Genomic DNA, 17,031 nt, shown 5'->3' on the forward strand with positions numbered 1-17,031 from the left:
GTGAAGACAACACCTTTCAAAGATTTGCTGATTTGTCAATCATAATTGATTGGCTCAACTGAAATATGCAGCTACAGCAGTTTCGTAGCGCGCTACGAAACTGCCGTGTAATTGCATCATACACAGTCTCATCACTTCTCTGTATTCTTGCTACCTTCTCCCCATATTTCTCTTTCAGCTGATTGTTCACATTTTCCTCAACAAATGAATAACAACTTGCAAGTAATCCTGTTCAGCTGCCAGACTCCAATGTCAATACCTTTCCTATAAAATTCAAACAGCATGCCCAGATTTCTCTGCAAGCCCTGCCAACCTGGAACCTTTCACCGCAAAACACCTTTTCTTACAGCCACTTCAATAGATTCTACAGCTTCCAATTTCAAATCTTCAATGTCTATTCTCAGGCGCTCCAAATCAGTGTCCTCTGTCTGCTGTTTATCAGATGACAATAAAAATTTATCTGCTCCAAGAATGCTCAATGCTTCATCCTTCTTTGATGCAGATGTGCTCAAAATTATTACATTCAGTCCAAAAGCCTTTCCAAATTTTACTGCCATATGACCAAGACCTCCTAGCCCAATTACTCCAAGAGACTTGCCTGCATGATTCATGTGATAACGAATCATAGGGCTGCAAACAGTAATTCCTGCACAGAGCAAAAGTGCAGCTGAAGCCAGTGGTAGATTGTCTGGTATCTTAAAATAGTACCTTTGGTGAACAACAATGTGACTAGAATATTCTCCTTTCGTCACTGTGCCATCTACATCGATACCATTAAAGGTGAAAATAGACCCTTTTGCACAATTGACTTCCATTCTTTCATTACAATATTCACATCGCTGACAGGAGTTGACATATGTACCCACTCCAACATGATCGCCAACCTTAAAATGGACTACATTGATGCCAACTTCTTACACAATTCTAACAATTTCATGCCCTGGCACCAATGGATACTTTGAATCACCATGTTCATTCCAGGTCCATACAACATCGGTGTAACAAACTCCACAACAGAAAACAATTAGAATCACAACAAAACAAGTTCTGTAGACCTGTTGAAAGCCTAATTTCTCATATAGAAAAGAATGTGATCTGCTAGATGTATTAGGACCTATGCTGCCATGGGTCAACTCAGAAATAAAATATTGTATGAGGAGAAGTTGGCGATGCATGAAAGTTGAAGTTGCAAGCATAGGAAGCATTGCAGGTACTAATCAGCGTGGACCAAATCTCCATAATACCACTCTTACAAAAGATCACTTGCAAGCCTCCAGAGTTGTTTGTCATCTTGCAAACCACGATGCAGATATAGCAACATATGTAACAGGGCAGCACAAGATTTGCAGTCGCCATTCTGTAAAGAAAGATTAGGTGCTAATTTCTCACACAGCACAACCCTGCCTTGCGCCCTCTTCCACAATATATTATCAGTCTAAAGATCAAGATGACTCTGTGCAAAGAAGATTGCATGAAATTATAATATGGTACAATACTGATGATATTAATGACATGTGCTCGAGTTCCACTGCTTTTTTTCAACGTTCTCTTACAGCCGCTACAAAAGTTTTCTAGGATCCCCGGTAACTGCAACTCATAGACAACTCTTGTTTTTCGAGAATCATCTTGTGAGCAACGCTCAAGCATCCCGTATATGAATCAAAGAACTCTCTTAATTTGATAGCCTCCTCAATACTTGCTTTTGAGAATCATCCAGTTCAGAGCCTTCATCCAACCCGCATATGAATCGAAGAGCTCTCAAACACACTAACAGTTGCTTGAAAATCCTCTCCAAAGTTTTGAGTTGACAAATACGGTTCTGTTGGCTCCGAAGAATAAAGTTGCAGGCCCTTTCTTATGCGCTCCCTTAACACATACAAGGCAGGATTTGACTTCATTATTTTATTCATAGCTTGGGCCAAAAGAGGCTTTGAACCAGGAAACCAATTACCAAATGCAGAATGTAAATTGTAAGCAAGATCGATTGCAATCATAACACCAGTGGGTGATGGATAAATTGACATATTAGCTGTTGTATAGTCTAAGAATTTGGCTCTCGTATACCGTTCACGGTCATGAGGATCATAGTCTTCCCACCGAAGTTGCACATCAATCCAATATTTATTACTTGCCTTCTGATCAAAAACATCCTTAGACTCTGCCACAAGGCTGGGCTTGCATTCTCCAGAAGACCGAAGGAATTGTCAATCAAAACATGTCACTACGCTCCCTGCCAATCATTCTGCGCACTAAAATTAGCACCATTTCCATTTCCTTGAGGATCCAATCCATCAAGATACCGACTATGTGGATGCATACAGATCAACCAAATGGGCAACCCTATCTCCTCCAGCGCCATCTGTATTATCACTTATGTTGGTGCCAAACAAACGACCTGAAATTGCGGTTCCTATTGAAAAGTGCATTATGTCCACTTTATGACCACCGCAACTTTTGCTTGTACAACCGTCAACTGTCTCTTTGCAAGCACCCATATTATGACATGTTGCATTACCGCCACCTTGGAACATGAGTGATACAGAAGGGCAGCTCATTTCCATTCCTTACACATAACGATATTCCCCTGGTACTTTTAGCAGAAAATGTTGGCCGAATGCTCTTCCTTTCCTGGAATGTCTTGCTAAAAATCTTGATCTTAGAAGTACTTTCTCGAACTGCATATTCTCCATCTGAGGCCCAAACAAATTTGAGTGCAGATCCAAAGGATCTATTCCTTCATGCCAGTGTCGTATAAATTATGTATTCACCATCACCACATACAACAACAAATCTTCCATTTGGATTAATGTTAGCAAAGGGGTCTAAATTTTCCCATAAAGACCCTTCAAACAAGAACGGAATTTGGAGGACAACAGTCAGTCTGGAGCGGAGTTCTTTGAGAGAGACATTTGATATATCCACATTATCAATAAGTATTTTCCCATCAGAGATTGGAGTAAGGCTAAATATATCATTAAGGACACTAGACCTGTTCTTCCAGCTATTCCAAACTGCTCACATGCATTTATAGTAAATGACACTGCTCGCAGGGCTGGTGGCAAAAATGGCATATATCTCAACATAACTTGGTTGAACTCAATGAGTCCTTCCATTGGCCAGTTGATGCGTATGCTTCTTGTGAGATTCTCACTAGATGCTGATTTCTTGAGGGTAACAGAACTCTGTTCAATAGGCATGCTAGGATTTTGACCTCTACTGAAAACTCGAACAAATCCCCAATTTCGTAGCACGCTACGAAACCACCTAAACCTGTAGCGCTGCGAAACTGCTAGAAAGGATTCATGCGCTGCGAAAACACTTTGTCCTTAAGCTAGGCTAAAGATTTTGGCAACAGAATTTCCAGTGATAACAGGTAGGATGGCCGGTAGCGCATCTCTTCATGTTGCCAACAGATCCTATGTGCAGCATGCCTTGGAGTGCCTTCAACCGAAAATATTCAACTGGTGTGATGCAGTACTTCTTTAGATGAAAAGTCAGTTGAACAAGGTAAAGGACGGGAAGCTGAAGAACTTTGGATTTGGTTCTATTCTGACTGCCTTTGCCTTGGAGAAAATACCATTGATGCAGCCTCAGTATATCGCACTCGACTTGCCTTCTCCTACCGAGCCACGCATGCAGAGATGGGTTGATCACATGTCTAGGCATGCTGGTCAATCTCAGATTTCTTTCACTGATACCTTCTTCAGGTGGTTCGAGCGTCAGGAGATGGTCTATTCCGAGTATCCATATGTTGGTATGGATTTCCGAGGTGATCCGGACTTGGTACTGCCGGATGGCGAACAGTGGGGCGCTATTGGTAAAATCTTCGACCATATTGCTATTTACTGTTCTTATTTATAATGTCCTTGTGCTTTATTCTATCAAGACTTTAATCGAACTCATGTGTGCATGCAGATGTTGGTCCTGTTCGTCCAGCAGTTCGCCCAAGAGTGCCAGTTGCTGCCCCAGCAGGGGAGACTGCTGGGAGGGTTATTCTTCGTGACCTTGATGTGGCCGAGACCCTTACAGCTGTGCAGGAGCAGGTTGAGAGCCTTACTCTCGGCATTCCCGATGTGAGGATTGATGAGTTACCTTTACAGTTGCAGCGGCATACTACTGGTGTGCCTAGACGATGGACTCGTCTCTTGCGCATGATTGCACAGGCCGTGATGTGTTATCATGAGCATCACTAGGCTAGGGTGCCCCCTAGCATTTTTGAGTTTTTGGGTCATGCGACCGATTTTTGTCTTGGTTACAGAACATTATGTATAAACGATAAACAGCTTATATATATATATATTTTGATTTTCGGGGTTTATTTTGGTTGAGTTATATGATCCATATGTACAACATTGATGATGTGTCTCTTTTTATAAATGTCGCAAATGTCTATCTAACACATAGTTTGCTAATGAGTCGGTTAATGTGTTTAAGTTTCTGGAAATATGTTGGTATTGAATTAAATCAAACTGTCTTTCCAAAATCTTAACCCTTAGGAACATGCGATAAATAGCTGGGTTGCGGACGGAATATATACCATTGAGTTGTAGTATTACGAGTTGTGAGTCTAGCCTGACGATTAGTCGGCGTATACCATGGGTGATGGCATCAGAGAGTAGTTATATCAACGCGCTATACTCAGCGATGTTATTCGTTGATTGCCCAATACATACACCTCTGAAACTTACTAACTCGCCGCTTGGATCAAAAATGGCCCAGGCTACGGAGGACAGGTTCCGCGAACTACGACTCGCTCCGTCGGCATATCCAACACATGTCTCCAGAAGGTTTGACATCTGCAATGAATGTAAAAAGGTGGATTACTCGACCAAAACAAACACTTCAGCAAAAACAAAATACAACAAAAGCATACAGGTTACTATTTAAGCATAGTAATGCTTGAGGTACAACCCATTACGGGGTTGCGCCAGTGGAATTTCGTCATAATCCATTAACTCGTAGGCTCCTTTTGCTAACACTCATTTAACAATATAGGGGCCCATCCATAAAGAATTAAATTTACCTGCTCCCAATTTATCGGATTCTTGGTCATAAAGCAAGACCAAGTCACCTTCTGAGAAGACACGGGGTTTGACATTTTTGTCGAACTGCGCCTTGACTCATTTCTTATGGGCTTCGTTAGCCAAAGCGGCATCACGATGGGTTTCATCCAATTGGATTAATTCCAAGAAACGGGCCTCTTCTTCCGAAGTTCCAGGGAGGAGATCAATTGCGAGTTTAAGAGACGAGATTTCACACTGGATTGGCAAGACTGCTTCCAGGCCATACACCAGTTGGAAAGGTGTGAACCCGGTCGCATTCCTTACCGATGTTCGGTAAGCCCACAAGGCTGAGTACAGGATTAGGTGCCACCTTATTTTGTAAACCCCGATCATCCTTTGCAACATACGCTTCAGGACCTTGTTGATTGCTTCAACTTGTCCGTTGGCTTGCGGATAATACGGGGTAGAGCTGTCGTGAGATAGCTCTAGCTTGGTAGCTAATTCAACCATCATGTGATTGCGAAAATGCGACCCATGATCTGTAACTATAGCATGTGGTACGCCGAACCTGGTGACTACATGATTGAAAAAGAAAAGGGCAGCTGTTTCACCAGTGTTATCTAATGTAGGCATCACCTCGGCCCATTTGGTAAAATAGTCAACGGAAACTATGATATACCCATGCCCCCCGGTCGAGGTGGGGTTACATGTCATGAAATCGATGCCCCATTTGGCAAAAGGCCCAATAGAAACTATTGGCTGTAAAGGTGCGGGTGGTCTTCTGGTTTTGCTATCAAAAATTTGACAAGCATGGCAACTTCTGACTGCGGTTATGTAATCTTTGAACATGGTTGGCCAGAAGTATCCTGCTCGTAAGATTTTTTGTGCTGTATCATATCCAGATTGATGCCCCCCACACGCGCCTGAATGACACTCATTCAGGGCTTTTTCGGCCTCCTCATGGGTAAGGCACCTTCTCAGAACTGTATCGATACCACGACGGTAAAGCGTATCACTGACGATCATGTAGTCTTTTGCTTGGTATCGTATATGTTTCTGTTCTGAGTGAGAGGTTTCAGGCCTGAATTTTTGGGTTTGGAGATAAATTATTATATCTCCATACCACTCATTGCTTGCAGATATCAGAAACAAACTTTCGTCCACGATCGATTCTTCGGATGTTTCATCGTTGGACGACGATGTGAGATCGCACAATAATTCTACGAAAACTAGAGTTTTCTTTGATTTGGATTTTACAAATTCCAGATCAAACTCTTGAAGGATCGCTATCCATTTTGAATATTTGCCCCCCAGCAACTGTCGCGACAGTATATAAGTCATGGGTTTGCAATCTGATAAAATGGTAGTTTTCCGAAAGAGGACATAATGTCGAAATCTTTGAATCGCTTGAACAGCTGCAAGCGCTAGCTTCTCAACGTAAGAATATTTGCTTTCTGTATCATTTAAGTTTTTACTTAAATAATATATAGGATGTTCAATTCCATCGACTTCTTGAACTAAAACCATTGCAATGGTTGTATCGGCTGCAGCCAGATACAGGTTAAAATCTCTTTGATAGTCCGGGGCATACATTAATGATGCTTTTACTAGAGAATCTTTCAGAGCATCAAAGGAAGCTTGCGCCACCTGATCCCAGACAAAAGGTACATCCTCTTTCAAAAGATGAGTATAACCTTTAGCAAGTTCTGCGTAATTTGGAATGAACCTCCTCAGAAAGTTTGCTTTCCCTTGGAGTTTCTGAATTTGAAGCAAATTTGAAGGTCGAGGCAAATTAATGATTGCCCGAACCTCACAAGGGTCGAGACGAATCCCGTCCTTAGAGACCACAAAGCCAAGTAAACGACCAGAACCGACGCAAAATACACATTTGTGCGGATTGAGTCTTATCTTGTAGTGTCGGCAACGTAGAAATATCGCTCTTAAATGCTGCGGATGATCAGTCCTCTTTCGCGAATGAGCTGGAAGGTCGTCGAGGTATGGTTGAACGATGTTCTTGATGTCATGGAAGGCATAATTCATTGCCCTCTGAAATGTCGCCCCTGCGTTCTTTAAACCAAAGGGTAATTTTCGATAAGCGAATGTGCCCCACGGACAAATGAATGCATTCTTTGACTGGTCCTGTGGGCGGATATTTATTTGATTATACCCGGAAAATCCATCCATGAATGAAAAGATTTCACATCCGGCGCATTCATCAATTATCTGGTCGATGAAGGGTGTAGGGTAGTTGTCCTTCGGACAAGCTTGGTTTACATCCCTATAATCGACACACACTCTAATTGTCCCTTGTTTCTTCATAACAGGGACAATATTCGATACCCAATCGGTTAGAGGAACCGGGTAGATGAAACCAGCATGGAGGAGCTTTTCAACTTCTGCTTTAATGGTAGCGGCTTTCTTGGGGTGCACCTGCCGAAGCCGTTGTCTTACTGGTTTGACATCAGGATACATCTTAATTTCATGTTCAACGATATTCGAGTCAATGCCTGGAATTTCATCATATGACCAAGCAAAGACATCTCTGAATTCGCGAAAAAGAGCATTATATATTTCCAGTTCTAGAGGAGAACATCCTTTGCCGACATAAATATTCTCTACAACATTTGTCTTAGTCGAGATATTTATGGCTATAGTCTCTTCAATATTGGATAAGTTTCGCTCGGAATCCACCGTATTTACAGTATTTGATAGGAATTCAAAAACTGAAGGGTGATAAAGGTCATGTTGAGTATCTTCTTCATATTCTGGAAGAAGGGAACGATGGTGGCAATCACTCCATGGTGCCCCCTCAATCAACATTGATTGTAGGATTCCTTCGTCAGTCCCATGCACTTTCGACCAAGGATCTAATGGGGTACCATATTCTCTAGACCTATCTACCCAAATTCTTGATGAGTGTTGATTTGGGTTCGCCTCCCATGCCCGAAACATTGATTGCTACAATATTTCTATAGGGCTTGGGGGCAAAACCATTGCATGATCCATGTCGATATCATCTTCTGAGATCTTCGTGGGAGATATCATGTTGCAGGCTCCTACCAATGCTACTTCTCCTATATAGATTGGAGGTGGAAGTGCGAAAGTTCCCATTAATGTGGGGTCTTTCAGTAGGCCTACTCCGATATCTTGAAGCGAATGGTTGCTTCCATGGATCATGGGAATGCTTCCTGTAACTTGTGAACCATTAGGGAGGAAGTCTTGTTGGTCGACGATCGTAATCCCTCCTTGAAAAGAGAACGCGATCTTCCTAAAATAAGTCGACACAACAGCTGCCATGGCATAGATCCATGGTCTTCCTAGTAGGATGTTGTAGTCAAGATTCCCATCGATGACTTCAACATCTATTTCTACTATTTTTCCCCCCAGTTCAACCTTCAAGTTATTAAGGATACCACACGGGGTATAGGTCCTTCCATCGAATGCTTTCAATGTCGTCGAAGATCGCGACAAGGTCGGAGACCCTAAAGTTTTCCAGCAACTCATCGACATAATACATGTAGATGCCCCCTCATCAATAATTGTTTGGTGAACAGTTTTGTTGAGGGCTTTCACTTGAATAAGGAAAGCTAGTTGAGCTGGCAACTGAGGATCGTATCCTTTGTGGTCAAAGGATACAAGATTGGAATCCTTAGGATCAACCCCACCAATAGCCGATAACAAAGCCTGCCTTTGGGATGGACAATTTTGTAGTACTTCAAGAGTCGACATAGTGGATGGCGATTGGGCCAAATCTTCCACTATGTTATAATGCTGCGCCGCTCTGGCGCGAGGATTAAATGTCGACTTGTGTACTACTCCTTTTGGCGGTTTTATTGTTAATTCAGGAATGATGGGTGGTACAACTTCTGTCGAAGTTATTATCGAACTACTTGGTTGATCTTTACCTTTGTCGTTCGACAGCTGCAGATTCCCGTAATCTTTGTTCCTTTTCGAAATCAAAGCATCATTCAGCTGTTTTGAAACCGACAACATGAGCACTTGCGACGGGGAAGCATTTCCACTATCAACCAGATTTTGACCTGGATTGGGAAACGGATCAGTTAACACAGCTGAGGTTTGCGAACTTTTGAAGAACCTTCTAAGCTCAACTTTGTATGGACATTCGCTTGTCTAATGACGCTCGTCACATATCTGACACCCTGTGGTAGGGGGTTTCCTATTTCCAGGAGGGTTTGAAGAAGTTTTTTCAGGGGATGATCCACCCTGTTTCTTCTTCTTCCCTTTGTTTTGTTTCTTCTTGCTTCCTGGTTGATTGGTTTCTTTACCTTTATTTTCCGATACGGCATTTACTTCCGAAGCAAGAATTTCTTCTTTTGCATTTTGATCCGAATTCTTACGGGCTTTCTTAGACGAAGCCTTTGTCGATTTCGCGTTTGCCGTGCCAATCACACCATCGCCAGCATGAGAGTCATTGTTTGCTTTAGGAGGAGGAGGAATTGAGAATTTCGGTCTAGGGGCGTCAGGTATTTTGTCGTAGAGCGTGCCAAACTAAGTATAGACTAAGTCTAGATATTGTGACGAGCAATAACTTGCTCCTCCGTTACGACTCCCCCCTTGGCCACATCTTCTGTTATAGCAGGAAGTAACGACTTTATAAACCATTCAGCTAACAGCTGATCGGGAACGTACGTTTTCACCATCCTACGACGACGACACCACTCATGTATATGATTAGATATATGAGTGGTCGTTGTCTGCTTGAAGTTGGTTAAGATTTCTGTTCCCGTTTCATACCTTATCGGTAATTGAAAATGGGTTAAGAAAGTCGTGGCTAGGGAGCTGAAATTGTCGAATGAGGCTCTAGGTAATTCAATATACCATTTTGCCGCTGGACCCGTTAACGTCCTCTGGAAAAGGCGAAGCCTTATCGAATCATCATTTAGGGTGTTTGATGAACACCAAAGATGAAAAGTCATCACGTGATTCGATGGGTCTTCACCTGGATTTCCATTGAATTTAGGAATGTCAGATGGAAGTTTGTGAGGAATCGCTGGCCACCAAGGGGCGTAAGCAATCGGATCGTTGGTTAACTGGTGTAAATCGGGTAACTCTAAAGTTGCCACGAATGGTAACTGTTGATTCAGGTTAGGTGAAGCATACCCAGGGTACGATGGAATTGCCTGAGCAGTGGGCCTTTGCATACCAGCATAATGTAATTGATGTTGGTATGACTGATACGGTTGGTGGACTTGACCACTGTAAAGCGGTTGGTTTTGACCGTTTTGAATATACGGTTGTCCACTGTTCCCAAAGATTTGATGCTCAGAACCTTGGTACACTTGCTGGAATTGTGGTTGTTGGTATTGCACCAGCCATGGTTGTGAAGCCATGTTCTGTTGTGCTATACTAACTGTTGGACCAAGGTGTGGGGTAATTGTACCCGTTTGGACCTGTGTCGCCCCACCAATTGGCGATTGTGGTTGTGTCACAGGGTCAAGGGGCTGTTGCATTACAACCTGAGAAATCTGAGGTTGACATACAACAGGCAACGTTTGAACTTGCGACACTGTCACAATGGCCGGTGTGGTCGGGATGTTCGACATAGGTACACACCGTTGCATAGAATATACAACCCTTGGTTGTTGAGGTAGCATAGGTACCCAACCACTTGATGTAATTCCAGTGTAACTTGAATACTGTTGTGAACTCCCGTATGGATACCCTCCCGGAGGGGGTAATGAAAAGGCATACTGCCCCCCATACGGTAGCAATATGGAACTCAAGGGGATTGTTTGTCCTTGGGGGCTGGATTGCCCAAATTGACCTCCAAATGGATCAATATGGCGAGTTTCAACATAAGAGTTTCTGGATATTATTCCGGATGAACAAACTGGAACAGACCACACTGTCGAAATAGTCCCTAGGTGGACTCCTTCTAGCGGTCGTGAGCTAGTTGGGATAGATGGTATGCCAGCAAACATTGTCGGAGTGACGGCAGGGGGTTCTGTTGTCACCGTGTCGTTCGACACAGTCCTAGATGTTGACGGTTGTTCAGACATTTTGAGTCTATCCAAGAGATTGCCTAGCGATTCTACAGGAACTTCCACTTGTGGTAGACTAACTTCTGATGAAGGAAATAGAGTGACCCCGACTCCAAAATGTGTTGGAGTACTTGCTTGCGGATCTTCTACAATTTCCTCTATCGCAATCAAACCAGGTGGAAGAGGAAGACCGTCAGGTCCGTAAAATATTTCTGGTGCCGAAGAAGGGATTGAATCGACAGCGACAGTTGTTTGAGGAGCAAGACTCTCCGAACTAGTCACCAATGGACCTGGTTCAGTAACGCAAGTATTTGCTCCCAGACTAGGATTAGTGTTACCGTCCCTCTATGGCTGTTGAACTTCTTCTATAGAGGCAGGGTTTCCAGAAATGTTTGGAGTAACCGGAATCTCAGATGTCGTTGGAACACTTGTTCTAACTTTGATAGGAGATTTCGAACCGGTTAAATGAGTTCGCTTTGTCCGTACTATTTTCGATTCCAGAGACAAAGACGGTTGACTCGTAAGCCTCCGCGAACGACGGGGTTTCAATTGACTTTCTTCCACGATTGCGGATTACTCGATCAACCACAATACAAAAGGGGAAAATGTGTTTCCGAATTAAATGAAATTTTTAGACGCTTTTAGACACAACTTGCTTTTTCACTTTTAAAGAGTCGAGAAAAAGCTAAAGATGACTCTAGTCTCCTTCGATGTTTTAACGAGCCCGAAGTGACAAATGCTCGGATGGACTTTTTCTGTTATAGAGTCTGAAAAAGGCCAAAAGGAACTGCTCTGGAGTTCTAGGCAGAGGGTGTGCCAAACTTTTCGCAAAACCACAGAATACTTTTTAGGGTACGGGCGGTCGATCTTCCTGAATGCTGTGTTCAGTGCATTGCGATCAGTAGGGCGGCCGACACGGCTTCCTAAGGATAAAGGTTTTATGCCTATAGGGGTCTCCCAATATATACGCGATGGTACGTGGGAGCACAATCCGTACTGGCGCTATCGTCCCTCAGGAGGAATCACCCACCATCAATGAGATCGACAGTCACCAGGCTTTACGACGCCGGAACACGTCTCTAGCCTAGACCTCTATGTTGTGCATTATGTTGCAAAGCATTGTTAAGTTCATTCAATTTATTTTAGGTTGATCTTTTTAGAAGTTTGCCTTTCAAGGTTCACCACGAGATGTATAATACAATTCCTAAATGCAGTCTAAAGATGATAAGCAAGCTTTATATCTTTTCAACTTTGAAAATCCTAGCTACTAAGGGAAAAGAAAGACACCATCTTTTCTCAAAGAGCAGTCAGCACACTCTAATGCACTTTTCCTAAATCAAACATGCAAACTATCAAGATGCAAATGCACAATGTAGGTGTTTGTTTTCCGCTTTCTTAGTATTGATGCCTACAAAGAAAGCTTTTTGTACAACTTTGAATTTGCTTTTAAATGACAAATACAAACAAGTTTACTTTTCTGAAATCAGAGAGGGTAGAAGAGATTACAACACTTAACGATTTTCAAAATGAATACTTGTTTCGACATTTAAAAGAGACAAACTCAAACCAATAAGCAAAAGTAAATGTATAATCAACTGTAAACAGCCAATGAACTCTCTCCTAAGATCACAATCAACAGATCTGAATCAAGGGCTACAGGATGATTATTTCACTCATGCAAAGGAAAACTATGAATGACGCCACAAACACATAAAAACACTCACAGTATTTTTGTACAAAAGGAGGCGGAATTTAAGCAGAGAAAAGGAGTTATCAGACTGGTACCTATGCTGGTTACAGGCTGCAAAAATCAGAGATCAAAACAAGGAAAAACAGAGCAGAGAACCCCAGCTGCACAAGGCAAAACTGGTTCAGCGCAACCTCAACACAGGGGTTTTGACATTCAGCGCAGGTAGCCTTCACGGGACCTGCGTTGAAATGCAGAATCCCTTCACTGGGTCTGCGCTGAAGGAGAAACTCTCGTTTCTCACTGGTTCTGGGTCACAGATTGCTATTTAATCTACTGTTTCAGGCCAAATCAAAGCAACAAGCAAGGTGCAATCAAAGGGATGCTTTGAGGGAGTACTAAGATCTATCACAAAGGATCATCAAATCATTTGTGAGTCCATTGTGTTAGACTCCGTCTCATGTTAGAGATTGATTCTTCTTCAAAACCCTGTTTTGAAGAAGAGATCATTAAATGTGTTGTTTTAGATTATGTAATTTATTCTCCAGCTCTTCAAATGGCGGTGACTTCCAGCTCCTATCTCTGCACAAGCACAATTCAAAACATCATCAGCAATCAAAGGCAAAAAGCTATTTGGAGAAAGTCTCACTGGAATCCCGACCAAACTTCATTATCACAGCTATTGAATTAAATGATTGTGTTAGCGCTGGGAATGCCCTGCTGTTCATTTATCAGAGGAATGTGATCCGAGATTTTAGGGCTGCTATGGTTGGGCCTCCAGACATTGTAGTTGCGACACCAGCTTGTATTGTGACATGTATTTCTACAAATATTCTTCAATCTTCATCTCTTGAGGAGTCACTTGCTACATTGGTTTTAGATGAGATCTTCTTTAAATCTCTGGTTCATTATATTCCACATCGTTGTCAGTGCATCCTAATGTCTACAACTTCAAGATGTCGAGAAAATAAAAAGCTTGTGCTGCATAGTCCTGTAATTCCGACACTAACTGAAGTGGAGTATGATGGAGTTGTACCCAACAGTGTGCAGCAATTTTGGATTTCATGTGATGTGTATGACAAACTACTTTACATTCTTGCCCTTCTCAAACTGGAATTGGTTCAGAAGAGAGCTTTAATCATTGTTAATTCTATTGATACGGGTTTCAGGTTGAAACTCGTCCTTGAACAGTTTGGGATCTTATTTTGAACACAATCATGCTATTCTGGATATCATTTTTAGCTGGAAAGCAAGACACTCTGTGAAATTCAAACAGATTCTCAGATATATATTGAAGGTTGTGGTTGCTGCTGTATGGGTCATCATACTTCCTGTCTGTTATGCGCATACCTGGGAGCATCCTACTGGTCTTATAAAAACTTTCAAGAGCTGGGTTAGCGGGTGGAATTTCCCTTCCTTGTATATCCTAGCTGTGGTGGTATATTTGTTGCCTAATACACTTGCTGCAATTCTATTCTTGTTTCCTATGCTGAGGCGATATATAGAAAATTCGAATTGGCACATTTTTACTATTCTGACATGGTGGCAACTGTTGAGATTGCAACAAGATGATGGAGCTTAGTGAAAAGAGTCGCCTTCACTAAGTGGGCCCGCAGGCTATTTTTGGCGCAAGTCTATTTTTAGACTATGTCTATTTTTAGACATATGGATCATGTCTATGTTTATGGATGATTGATCAAGTTGGGAAAAATAGATGGACTTCTATTTTTGATGAAAGTGTGAGTGATCACAGTGTGAGTGATCAAGTCTATTTTTAGACTGGCTGTCAAAAATAGAAAAGTCAAATATTATTATCTCACAATAATATTTGGACTATAAACTTAATCTTATTCTCTTGGAGCACTTCAGTTTGAGCTACGGAAGTGGCACATGCAGCTGTCAGAAGGAAATTCGTTTTTCTTATGAGTCAGTTGAGTTGTTGCATGCATGACTTCAGTTAGAACTCAAGTGAGTTGAGTTTAGTGGACTGAAGGTACAGTTGATGGAGTTGTGTTCAGTTTAACTTAGTTAAACTGGTTGTAGTTAGTCTAACTGCAGATAGACTAATGATGAGTTGTTAAACTAATTATTAACTCATAATACAACTAAAGAATACATCAGTTAACTCAGTTGCATGTCAGTGCATGTTCAGTTCAACAGGGACAGGTGGTAGAGAATCAGATTGCTATCAGTTGTGACTATAGTTGTGCACCAGATCTTGCACAATCAAAGGATTGAGTATGCCAATGAGTTTGCTCACGTATTTGCCCGCATTTTAGCCTTTGCTCACGTCCAAAAAAGAGTGAGTGACTATTTTGCAGGTGAAAATCGAGTTTGGGAAGCAATTCTCATCAGTTCTTGAGCAGGTATTGAGCAGTGGAGGCAGGCAAGCAGTGGAAGAGATTTGGAGATCAGATCTGAGCTGTATTGTGTGTAACAGAGGTGGCGATACTTGTGAGAAGTATTATGCTGTGTAATGTTACATGACTCAATCATTAATATACAGATAGTGTGGGGTTTTTAGCGAGATGCTTTCCCCGTGATACATACTGTGTTAATGTGTGAATTCTCTTGATGTTTTATTGTTATTGATGCTGCTATATTCTTGATCAACGTAGAGGAGCTTATGTATTGTGTATGTTTTCCGCATTAGTACATGATCAGGATAATCTCCATTGAATATGTGTTAAATTATTCAAAATTTCTACATGGTATCAGAGGTAGATAATTGTAGAAAAAGTTTCTACATGGTATCGGAGCAGCTTGATTTGTAGAAGAGATTTTTACAGGATATCAAGCGAGGGTTGATCGGAAGCAGTTGAGTTTGGAGCTGGTGGAAAATCGAATTTGCAGCAGTGTTGTTGAAATGTCTTTCAACGGATTGCAAATGTTATTCCAAAGCAAGAGCGACCTGGCGCTCAAGGATAAACTCAGAAACAATAAAGGTGAGAATGGATCTTCATCAAAGGTATCTGATGAAGAGAATTGCGCTTTGGCTGCCAAAGAAAAGAAGGGGAAGAACAAGAAAGCTTCTCAGTCTGGTGCAAAAGGCAAGAAGCAGGATATGTCCAAAGTGAAGTGTTTTCACTGTCACCAGCATGGACACTATGCCACAAATTGTCCGCAGAAGAAGAAGAACAAGCAAGCTGCTGGATCTGCAGGGGGAGAGGCTTTAGCTTCTCAGTTTGAGCTTGATTTTTCATTGATCGCATGCTTGGTTTCAAGTGTGATGGGATCAGTGTGGTTCCTGGACAGTGGTGCGTCTTTTCACATGACGGGAGATAGAGATTTGTTCTCTGATCTGGAGGACAAAGATCTTGGAGTGCACATCGAGATGGGCGATGATGGTAGATACAGTGTGACCGGTATCGGTACCATTTCCTTTGAGAGGGAGTCTGGTAAACCCTTTGTATTGAAGGAAGTCATGCATGTTCCAGGATTGAAGAAGAATCTCATCTCAGTGACGATGTTAGAAGACAAGGGGTATGATGTTGTTTTCAGCGAGGGAAAGGCCTTCCTGCGCAGCAAGACAACTGGTGAGACCCGGAAGATAGGGGTTCGAGTGAGGAACCTTTATCAGTTGCATGTAGATGGATGCGCAGCAATGGCAGGCAAGGCAGAAGGATTGGTGAGCTGGGATGATGGCGAGTTGTGGCACAGGAGATTGGGTCACCTTCACCATGGAGCCTTGAAGATACTGCAGCAGATCACTACAGGGCTTCCTAAAGGCACACTTGCGCAGTCAGATCAGTGCAAGGGGTGTACTTTGGGGAAGTTTGTGAAAGCCACCTTTCACGAGAAGGATAGTCGCGCCACGACGATCCTTGAGAGAATTCACACAGGCGTGTGTGAACCTTTCTCAGTTGCTTCGACAGCAAAACACAGGTATTATGTGATTTTTGTTGATGATTTCTCTCGTAAGTGCTGGATCTTCTTCATGCAGAAGAAGAGCGAGACATATTCAAAGTTCTGTGAATTCAAAGCACTGGTCGAGAAGGAGTCGGGGAAGAAGGTGAAGGCTCTTAGGAGCGATAATGGTGGTGAATACATCTCGGACGAGTTCAAGGATTTCTACAAGGCAGAAGGGATTCGTAGAGAGCTCATAGCTCCCCATAACCCACAGCAGAACGGGGTAGCTGAGCGGAAGAACAGAACGATTGTGGGTGCTGCACGGGCAATGTTGCATGATCAGGGCCTACCCCTTCACTTGTGGGCAGAAGCATGCAATACAACAGTTTATGTGCAGAACCGTTGTCCTCATAGGATACTTGGCATGAGTACACCCGAGGAGGCTTATTCTGGTAAGAAGCCTGATCTTTCTCATTTGAGGATTTTTGGT

General features: G+C 42.4%; 1 pseudogene; it reads right to left on the bottom strand.

Annotated features, from left to right (window-relative positions):
- Positions 1-323: 323 nt before the first annotated feature.
- Positions 324-815, bottom strand: LOC149146560 (putative cinnamyl alcohol dehydrogenase 1 pseudogene; annotated as a pseudogene).
- Positions 816-17,031: the final 16,216 nt, after the last annotated feature.

Source organism: Pinus tabuliformis, chromosome X, assembly GCF_031772625.1.
Source record: "Pinus tabuliformis cultivar Carrire ecotype Pingquan chromosome X, CPIR1, whole genome shotgun sequence".
NCBI classification, from domain to species: domain Eukaryota; kingdom Viridiplantae; phylum Streptophyta; class Pinopsida; order Pinales; family Pinaceae; genus Pinus; species Pinus tabuliformis.